The 11,135-nt window shown below is 38.1% G+C and overlaps 1 protein-coding gene across 2 annotated transcripts in view; it reads left to right on the top strand.

The window, feature by feature from the left end:
- The window catches only part of LOC109440324 (C-type lectin domain family 4 member A-like), a 39,292-nt gene continuing 28,157 nt past the window's right edge, over positions 1-11,135 (top strand). For both annotated transcript variants that reach the window (XM_074326093.2, XM_074326091.2), the window contains exon 1: positions 1-139. The gene's annotated coding sequence lies outside the window, so the exon portion shown is untranslated. The remainder of the gene's footprint in view (positions 140-11,135) is intronic.

Genomic DNA, 11,135 nt, shown 5'->3' with positions numbered 1-11,135 from the left:
CTATGACTTTTTTCTTTATGTAGAATTTCATTGTCCAGCAGCTGAATGCATCATTTTCTTATTTTTTGAGACTCTCAGATACACAAAGGAATGACAATTGGCAATGGATTGATCAGACACCTTACATGGAAAATGTCAGGTGAGTGCAGACTCAGATTAATGAACCATACATAGGGCTTTGTTTACATAGAAAATGTAGGGAAATTTTGTTAGCAGTAACTATTAATGCTAATACTATTATAACAGATTCTAACCATTATTAAGTTCTTACTAAGGGCATGCATTATCACATTTAATCTTCATGAAAACTTGTTCTTCAGAACTAATTTTACTGATGAAAAATGGAATAACTTTTCCAAGCTCAATAACTAGTAAGATGAGAAACTGGGTCTCAACTCCATGTCTGTCTAACGCCAAAGATGGTGTTCTTAATCATTACAGTTTGCTGCGTCTAAACATATGTAGATACTTCAATTAATTTTTTCTCCAATTAATAAGTTTTAAAATATCTGGATCAGAACTATGTTCAATTTAGTAGGATAGTTATATAATAATACTATTTATTTGTGGCTTTGAAAAAAAACCAGAATTTAACTATACATTATTTCATTTGATTCTCATACAATCTTGTAGTTATTTGGGGACGTGATTATGATTCCTATTTTTATAAATAAAGAGAAGATTAAGGTATGTGCTTGAGATCAAAATGAGTCAGTAGCAAAACCAGGTCTCTTAATTTCAAAAACAAAGTCTATCTCCCACCACCTCACTCCTGCCACAGATTGTATTTCTTAGAAGTAGGGTAACTTCTTATGTCCAGACTCAAACATCCTGACACTTGTCTAGGGTATCTCCATGAGAATAGAGGAATTTGGGAAGGTGATAAGAGTATACAAATGAAGGAAGCAGCCTCTTTATTACATGCCACTAAAAAAGAATTATGAATTATTTAACAACTCATATCAGGATAAGGGCTCTGTGTAGAGGAGGAAGTGAAGATCAGATTGTAGGGAAAAGGTTCAGTGTTCCCCTATTTCATAAAAATTTTGCCAGGAGAATGTTAGGTGAGCAGTTATAAAAGTGTGTTTTTGAGGTTTTGAGGTTTGGGGTTTTTGAGGAGGGCAGTAAGAGAAGAAGAGAGCAATCATTGGGATGTTCTTTTACCCTGAGCCTCATTCTCTTCAATCCCAAACCTATGTACTTTATGATCACTATGCATTCATTGAAGAATTGTTTTTATTTTTTGTTTCTCTTTAGATTATGGCACCAGTGTGAGCCCATTTTTTCTGCAGAGGATTGAGCTTTAATAGTTTTCTGGGATCATGGAGGATGGGGCTTGAATGATGTTCTCTGTTACTCTAAAAGGAACTCAATATGTGAATGAAGACTTATCTATGATCGGAACTCTATTTATAGACATCTTTAAAATTGAGACCTATCATAAAATGATAATTTCCTCTTGTAATTTATATATAATTCACATTATAGCTGTGAATTATCCAGCTCCTTTTCTCCCTTCAATCACCCCCTTATAGTTTCCTTTTTTCCACTAATGATAGGGTGAGCTCTTCCTTCCTTATTTTTCTTTTTTCTTCTTTCATTTGTTATGCATGATTTTCTTTACTATCTTCATACTTCTTTTCACAAACATTCCTTGTGCCAGAAATGGTGTTATTTTGTCTATTAGAAGACTTATAAGTAGGTATCTATTAAAAATTATGACTGACCTTCCTCAAAATGCCACTGAGAAATCCTTTTGGTCAAGATGGTGATAGGATTGCAATCATCTGAAGGCCTGGCAAGAGCTGAAGGATATACATCCAGATGTCTCGCTCACATGGCTGCCAACTTGGTACTGGCTATTGCTAGAAGGCCTCAGTTCTTCACCATAGGGAACTCTCCATATGGTTTCTTGAGTGTTCTCACTATATCGTGGCTGGCTTCTACCAGGGCAAGTAATCTAAGAGAATAAGTGAAAGCAGCGATGTCTTCTAGCCTTAGAAGTCAAACCCGATAACTTCTGGTGCGTTCCATTGTTCACATAGACCAAACCTGATATACTAAAGAAGAGGATTACCCAAAGGCATGAACAGCAGAAGATGAAAATCACAGAGGGCCATCTTGTAGGCTGGCTACCATAGCAGGATTTCTTTGTTTTTCTTTTTATGGTAAGGCCATGAATTCTAGCCAGAATTGCAAATCCACACTATAATTCTTTTTCTAAATTAAAATTTATTTGGGAAGTTTCCTTTAAAAAGATACAAAATATGTGTACCAAGAAGAAAAATAATTGAAAATTATTCTACACTGAAATTATGAACGTGTTTTCATCAAAACACTATAAAGAAAACCTTTAAAGGTTGAACTGGAAGAAATTTCATATACTTACAACTAACACAGCATTAATACCAAGAATATATAAACAGTGGTCACAAATGAATTAGAAAGACAAAAAATGGGGAAAATATATGAAAAGCATTTCACAGAAGAGGAAATATATAATTCAACAAATATGTTTTATAGAGATGCTCAGCTTCACTCATAATTTGAGAACTACAAGTAAAGATCACAGTAATATACCATGTCATACCCATTTGCATGGCAAAAAATAAAAAACAGATAATACCAAGTATTGGAGGAGATATAGATAAATCGGATCTATTTGTTTGAAAGAGAATACTTTTTTCAGTTTTTAAATTTATTTATTTTAGTTAACTTTTTTAAAATTTATTTTTCAATTATAGTTGACATACAATTTTATATTAGTTTCAGGTGTACAACATAGTGATTAGACATTTGTATACCTTATGAAATGATCACCCTGATTAGTATCCATCTGGCACCATCCATAGTATTACAATATTATTAATTATATTCCTTATCTTGTACTTTACATCACCATGATGATTTTTATAACTGGCGATCTGTACTTCTTAATCCCTTTCACTTTTTTTGCTCATCCCCCAACTCCTTCCCATCTAGCGACCATCAATTTGTTCTCTGTATCTCTGAATTTGTTTCTGTTTTATATGTTCATTTATGGTGATTTTAGATTCTAAATACAAGTGAAATCATATGGTATTTGTCTTGTTCTATCTGATTTATTTCACTTAGCCTAATATCCCCTAGGTCCATCCATGTTATCACAAATGGCAAGATTTCGTTCTTTTTTATGGCTGTGTGATATTCTATTGTATATATGTACCACATCTTTATCCATTCGTCTATCAATGGACACTTAAGTTACTTCCATATCTTGGCTATCGTAAGTAGTACTGCAACGAACAACATAGGGGTGCATATATCTTTTTGCATTAGTGTTTTGGATAAATACCTAGAAGTGGAATTGTTGGGTCATATGGCAGTTGTATTTTTAATTTTTTGAGGAACCTCCATACTGTTTTCCATGGTGGCTGCACCAATTTAAATGGGCACTCTTATGCATAGTTGATTTGAATTTATATTGGTACAGCCACATTGGAAAGTACATAAATCTAAGTTGACAATAATATCAAGAAGATAGTGTATTATGAATCTTAAATTATGATTAAAATATTTTTGTGCACCCACAATTCATATCATTATGACATCACTTGCTTTAACTTTAGCCTTTGGTTTTAGTTATTTTCCTGATATTAAAATAGATATACCAACTTTATATAGGTGAGTATTGTAAGGTATTTCCTTTTTCTTTATTTTTGACTTCTCTTGAGTCTTCTGTTTTAGATATGCTTCTTGTAAACTACATGTAGTTAAATTTTTAAAAAATTCAATTGGACAACCCATTTTTTAGGTGGCAAGTTTAATGCATTTGCATTTATGACAATTTTTCATATGGTGTTTCCCCGAAAATAAGACCTAGCCAGACAATCAGCATCTATTGGAGCAAAAATCAATATAAGACTCGGTATTACATTATATTATATTATATTATATTATTAAATTATACTGGGTCTTCAATTAAAATTATATTATACATATAGTATATATATATATAATATATATATTATATATAATATGTATACTATATAATATATATAATATATTATATATAAAATTATATTGTATTGTATTGTATTATATTATATTATATTATAGACCGGTCTTATATTATATTAAAATAAGTCTGGGCCTTGTATTAATTTTTGCTCCAAAAGAAGCATTAGAGCTGATTGTCCGGCTGTCTTATTTTCAGGGAAACGGTATACATGGTTTTAAATCTATCATCTTACTATGTGGTTACTCTTTTCCCCATCATGTTCTATGCTCTTTCCCACTCTCTCTCTCGTCATCTTTTAGATGGATTATTTTTAAATTACTATTTTCTCCTTTTGTTATTTTGGAAGTTATATATATTTTTACTATTCTTTTAGTGGTTACTCTAGAAATTGTGATGTGAAGCAATGACCTATCAAATATAGCGTTAACTGATGATTTGCTGTCCTCCTGGATAGTATGAGAACCTTCGAACACGTTAACTCCATTGCCACTCCTCTCTACTTATAAGCTATTATTGTCATGTATGTTAATATTATATATTCTTTATACCTTACAAGTTTTATTTTACTTGTTTTATTCAGCCAATGTCCATGTACATTTATCTTCATATTTACTGTTTTTAAATTTCTCTTTACTCATTTCTTCATCTCAAACTTCATACCTGGAATAATTTTTCTTCTATCTATATAATAATCTTTTTCCCCCTCTTTTTAATTTAATTTAATTTAATTTTTTTATTAGTTTTAGGTGCACAAAACAATGCAATAGTGAGACATTTATCATTTATATCCCTCACACAGTGACAACCCCTCTCCCCCCATTCACTATCCCTTTGACATCACATACAGCCATTACATTTCCATGGTCTCTATTCCTAATACTGTACTCTGCTTCTTGTAAATATATATTTATATAATATATATGTGTAAAATTGTAGTTGACATTCATTATTGTTCAGCTTCAGCTTCAGGTGTACAGTGCAGTGATCAAGCATCTACATCTTCCCTGAGATGGTCTCCCTAACGAGACAAGTGTCTGTCAGACACCCTACAAAATCTTTACAACATAATTGATTACATTCCCCAAACTGATTTTTGTAAGCCCGTGGCAATCTTGTGGTTACTGACTTTCTAATCTCTTTCTAATCTGCTTTCTAATCTCTTCACCTACCCCTTTATCCCCATCCCCCCTCCCATCTAGCAACCCTCAGTTTTTATGTAATAATCTTTATATTTTTATTTATATCAGTTTTCTGAAGACAAGTTTTTTCAGTGTTTATTTTCCTGAAAATGTTTTCTTTTCATTTCACATTTACTCTTGAAGATAATATTTGCTGGGTATAGAATTTTATGTTGGTAATGAATTTCTTTCAGCTCAATGAAAGTATCATTCAGCATCTTCTGGTTTTCATAATTGTGCATAAGAAGTTAACAATTTAGCTAAATTTTGCTCCTTTGAGGATAATTTCCTTTATTTATTTATTTTTTGGTTGTTTTAGAGACATTCTCTTTTTTCTTCTGCAGTTTTCTTTTTTTTTTTTAATTTTTTTTAAATTAAATTTATTGAGGTGACAATTGTTAGTAAAATTACATAGATTTCAGGTGTACAATTCTGTATTACATCATCTATAAATCCCATTGTGTGTTCATCACCCAGAGTCAGTTCTCCTTCCATCACCATATATTCGATCCCCCTTACCCTCATCTCCCACCCCCCACCCCCCACATTCTGCAGTTTTCTTATGCAATGTCTAGGTATAGATTTCCTCCATCCTTCCTGCCCTCCCTTTTTCCTTCCTTCTTTTTATTCCTGTTTTTCCTTTTCCCACTCACCTCTCACTTCCCCTTTTAATGTTTCTTTCTTCTTCCTCTTCTCTTTCTTCATATTTTTCTGTTTTACCTTGGATTCTTTGGGCCTTTTAAGTATGTTGATTGATGTACATCTTTAGTGTTAGAAAGTCTTCAGCCATTATTTCTCCAATTCTCTTTTTCTTTTTTTATTTTCTGGCATTTCATTTAAATATGTGTTAAGTCTTTCTATCATTTTCTGTATCTCTTGCTCTTTCTTCTGTATTTTACTTCATTTTTTCTCATGCTTTCTTTTCTATTTTTGACAGCATATCCTACATAGTGAAATATTCATAGATCCCATTGCTATTTAAATATTATTTCCTTCTTTAAACTAAATCATGTCTGCAAAATTAGCATATTGCCCATCTTTCTGGGTGAGATGACTTATGTTTCTTCTTAAGGCATTATTTACTTCGTGGGAAAAACTTCCGATGAAAATTTACCATGGAGAATAACAATAAATGTGAATACTTGTTCATATTTTGGAGGCATATAAACTAATTACTTTATGTCTTATTTTCATGATCTGATGTGGTAATCAAATAGAGTACCTTCATGTGAAACATCAAGCAAATGATTTTAACATATTTGGAGATGTCCTTAACATTCTTTTATTTTTGAATGTACTTTTGCTTGCATTTTTCTCAATGTAAAGGAAAAGGTTTTAAATCTTTGGGGACTTTAGCCCTTAATAATACTATTTCTTTTGAAATGAATTTTACATTGGAAGTTTTCTAGTTTTTCAGAGTGACTAAGGCCTAACTTCTCTGAATAAATCCAGGTTTCCTGGATAAAAACTTCAGGGCAACAGACATAAGAGGTTCCTAGTATACCTTGCTATGGCAATGCGCACACAATGTTTCTAAAAGAATAACCTCAAAGTGGAAGTGAGAACTTATTTGTTTTCAGTTCCAGGTAGGAGAGTAGAAGTAAAATCAACAATGGAAGATTAGGAATTGATATTGTGATGCTCAAGAGTGATGCTCTTAAAGCAATTAAACCAACATGAGAGAATTGTGAAGTTAGAGAATTTTTGTACTAGAGATTATAACACTAATAATAGGTTAGGAAAAGGTAAAATTAGAAAAATAGCTCAGATATGAGCAGTTGAAAGGCAAAGAGAAATGTGCACTGTGGTTCAAGATGGTGATGTAGGAAAATCCTAAATTCACTTCCTCCCACTGACACACTGAATCTACAGCTACATATAGAACTATTTCCTCTAGAAAAAGCCCCAAAACTAGCTGAGCAACTCCTACACACCAGGTGAATGAGGGAAAACGCATACTAGTATGGGTAGGAGAGGCCGAGAAACAATCTTGCCATGAACCCCACCCTAGCACAGTGACCCACAATTAGAAGCGTCCCAGCTTCTCCCTGAGGAGTGAAGGGCTTGAACCCCACATCTAGCACCCTAACTTATAAGACCTGTACCTGAGAGGTGGGCCCCCAAAAATGTAGCTTTGAAAACCAACAAAACTTGCATCTATGAGACCCCTAAGTCTATAAAGAACCAAGAAACAGTTCTCATGGTGTTCGAACAGGCTCACCATGGCTAATCCCATAGGCACAGCACAGAGGTAGCAAACTGAAAAGCACCAGTCTTTCTGTGAAAGGGAGATTTGCTTATTTAAAAAGCTTCAGCCTGAGTGGCAGGCATCTAATTGATCACATATAGGGGCTGATTAAAATACTCTCCAAAGGCCACAGAGGCTGTCAGGCACTATCTGTGTTCTCCCTTTGCCCTTCTTGTGCTGCCTTCTTATGCGAATTGGGACAATGTTGATTTAGACAACCCGAAATTTTCAGGAATGTTAAGAAAAATCACTCAGACTTTAGTGTAATACAAAAAAAAATATCATCACTAAGGGCAGCTCCATTTTAGTTTTTTAAGGTCAAGTGCTAGAGATAAATAGGTGTTTCGTTAGTAAAGCAGAAGCAGATTAGGAAACTCATATGTTGACCAAGAGAAATGTAGAGAAATTGGATTGAGTCAAGTCTCCACAAATAAGAAGAAAATAAATGAAAGGAGTGAAGAAATGAACGGAGGAGCAAAGATAGATCAGTTCGTGTTGTTACCAAAGAACAAAGAGGTAGTTTTCATTGTAAGACATTTAAGATATCTCAAAGCATTGACAATTTCTCCTGTGTATTTCACCTCTTATATTTTTTGAAGTTACTAGTAGTCAGAAAACTTATCAACTTTTGTTTTTTTAAAGATTTTATTGGGGAAGGAGAACAGGACTTTATTGGGAAATAGTGTGTACTTCCAGGACTTTTTTCCAAGTCAAGTTGTTGTCCTTTCAATCTTAGTTGTGGAGAGAGCAGCTCAGCTCCAAGTCCAGTTGCTGTTTTCTAGTCGCAGGGGGCGCAGCCCACCATCCCTTACGGGAGTTGAACCGGCAACCTTGTGGTTGAAAGGACGCACTCCAACCAACTGAGCCATCTGGGAGCTCAGCGGCAGCTCAGCTCAAGGTGCTGTGTTCAATTTTAGTTGCAGGGGGCGCTGCCCACCATCCCTTGTGGGAGTCGAGGAATTGAACTGGCAACCTTGTGGTGAGAGCCCACTGGCCCATGCGGGAATCCAGCCTTCAGAGTTAGGAGCATGGAGCCCTAACCGCCTGAGACACCGGGCCAGCCCCAACTTATCAACTTTTAGAAGGCCCACAGAATAATAAAATACAGAGAAATAGGCAGCCAGTGAGTCAACATATTTTTGAATTGAATAATTACTATTTTCTTAGTGCTAGAGAACCAGTGAGATCCCTAACAGTGCCTGCTCTAAACTGTAGCTCTTTCATTTTAATTGATGGATATTGAAAAAATATGTAAACCTATAAATAAATAAAAATAAAATACAAACATGCTCTGAGATAGTAAAGTTTTTTCTTGAAGTTTGGCACAGAGAAAAGTGATATAATTAGGAGAACTGAAGAGAGTTGGCATTAAACGGTGTGGGGACAGAACCCCAAAAAGCAGTTTCCAGGCTCTCAGCCTCACATAGAAAGCTGCTGGCTCAGGTAGTAAATGGCCATCAACTGTGATTGGATGGCCATCAGCTGTGGCTAGTTGGCCGTCAGCTGTAACCAGTGAGCCATTGGCCACTAATATAACTGCTGTGGCTACGCTAGCAGCAAATGGGGGCTAGCAAGAAGATGGTGGTTGAGCCTCCAAGCGGTGCAGCGAGGATTGTGAACAGCGTGGCTCCTGCTTCCTGTGTCTCCAACCCAGCCGCCAGTGAGAATATAGTGGTATGACTTCCCTATCTATGGCTCCGTGGGTGTTCTTTTTGGCCTCACCGTGTCCTGCATTCTTATGTGGGGCGCGGGACCAGAGACCCCGCAGGACGCCCTCATGACAAATGGCGCAATGAGCAGGGTCCCCCACACGACAAATGGTGCAGCGAGCAGGGTATGGTGCCAACCAAAGCTCTGCAAAGAACGGTGGAGCAGTTTGTGTGTATGAACACTCAGTCTCTAGAAGACCAGGAGGAGCAGCTGCTGGAGAGCTGGGCCCCCATGGAGGGGTGGGAGGACGTGGACGGTTCTCCCACCAGCACAGGTAAAGCCATGCAGCTGCTAGAGAGATGGAGCCCCGTGGAGAGGTGGAAAGATGCGGACGGTTCCCCAGCCAGCACAGGCCGGAGAAAGCAAAGGTTGTTGTGGCCCTGTGGGCCGGGGAAGTTCCTGGTCAGGCAGCCCGGATGTGGGAATTGTCCCAGGAGGAAAGGCTTGCTGAGTCCTCCGTGGGAGATGTGGGTGAGGTCAAAGTCGTCCCTCACCCCCAGGACAGCCCTGGCGAATGACTATGGACTGTGGGGAATTGCCTTCCATCCCTAATTTAATGGACAGCTTGACTGTTTGGGAACATATCACCATGTAGTGGAACTGGGGGATATTTGCTTTTGTGTCCTGACCGGCCACCATCGAGAATATGTAAGCACCTTGATTGTAAGTCGCTGTTGTTCCAGCACGGTACCCTGAGAAGCCCAGAGAGAGTGGCAGTGCCCTGAGAGCCCTGGCTGAGTCCAGGAAGTCTGGCTGTGCCCTGAGGTGTCCTGGCTGTGCCCAGGAAGTCGGGCTGTTCCCAGAGAGAGAGTGGCAGTGCCCTGAGAAACCCTGGCTGTGTCCGGGAAGACAGGTGGTACCCTAAGAAGCCCAGGAAGTCTGGCTGTGCCCAGAAGTACTGGTGGTGCCCTGAGAAACCTTGGCTGTACCCGGGGAAACTAGTGGTACCCTAAGAAGTCCAGGAAGTCTGGCTGTGCCCAGAAGTACTGGTGGCGCCCTGAGAAACCTTGGCTGTACCCGGGGAAACTAGTGGTACCCTAAGAAGCCCAGGAAGTCTGGCCATGCCCAGAAGTACTGGTGGTGCCCTGAAAAACCCTGGCTGTGCCCAGAGAGCCTGGCTATGTCCAGGATATTGCATTCACCTCCAGGCTCCTCGCACAGGGCCCCTCGCGGAAGACGCTTGTCACGTAGATTGTGAGGCGAGAGCCTGTAGGGGTGGAGTGTGGGAACAGAACCCCAAAAAGCAGTTTCCAGGCTCTCGGCCTCACATAGAAAGCTGCTGGCTCAGGTAGTAAATGGCCATCAACTGTGATTGCATGGCCATCAGCTGTGGCTAGTTGGCCGTCAGCTGTAACCAGTGAGCCATTGGCCACTAATATAACTGCTGTGGCTAGGCTAGCAGAAAAATGGGGGCTAGCAAGAAGATGGTGGTTGAGCCTCCAAGCGGTGCAGCGAGGATTGTGAACAGCGTGGCTCCTGCTTCCTGTGTCTCCAACCCAGCCGCCAGTGAGAATATAGTGGTATGACTTCCCTATCTATGGCTCCGTGGGTGTTCCTTTTTGGCCTCACCGTGTCCTGCATTCTTATGTGGGGAGCGGGACCAGAGACCCTGCAGGACGCCCTCCACAACACATGGCGTAGTTGGCGGTATCCCCTGCACGATAAACGGTCAGAATCATGATGGCATGTGATGGCATATTTTAACCTTAAGAAATATGAGAGAAAATAAATGAGGGAGAATAGGAGGAGTAAGATAATTTGTGAGGGCATGTGTTCTGGTGGCTGGCTACCCAGCCTGGTAAAGACATAATAAATAGTAGAGGAACTAATCCTCCTTCCTCTTTCCCAGTGACTCGTCAGAATTCTGTATAATGGAAAATTGACATGGGTTTTTTGATGACCTGCTTGTGAAAAGCAATTTTACTGGAAGATATCACTTTTGCATGAGTAATCAGACTTCCTGTTCTAATATTCAAATTCCTATTCAGTTTGACCTCCA

The sequence above is a fragment of the Rhinolophus sinicus genome, chromosome 1 (assembly GCF_057876585.1).
Source record: "Rhinolophus sinicus isolate RSI-liver-muscle chromosome 1, RSI-T2T, whole genome shotgun sequence".
Classification (NCBI taxonomy): domain Eukaryota; kingdom Metazoa; phylum Chordata; class Mammalia; order Chiroptera; family Rhinolophidae; genus Rhinolophus; species Rhinolophus sinicus.
This window is presented reverse-complemented; position numbering and strand designations above follow the sequence as displayed.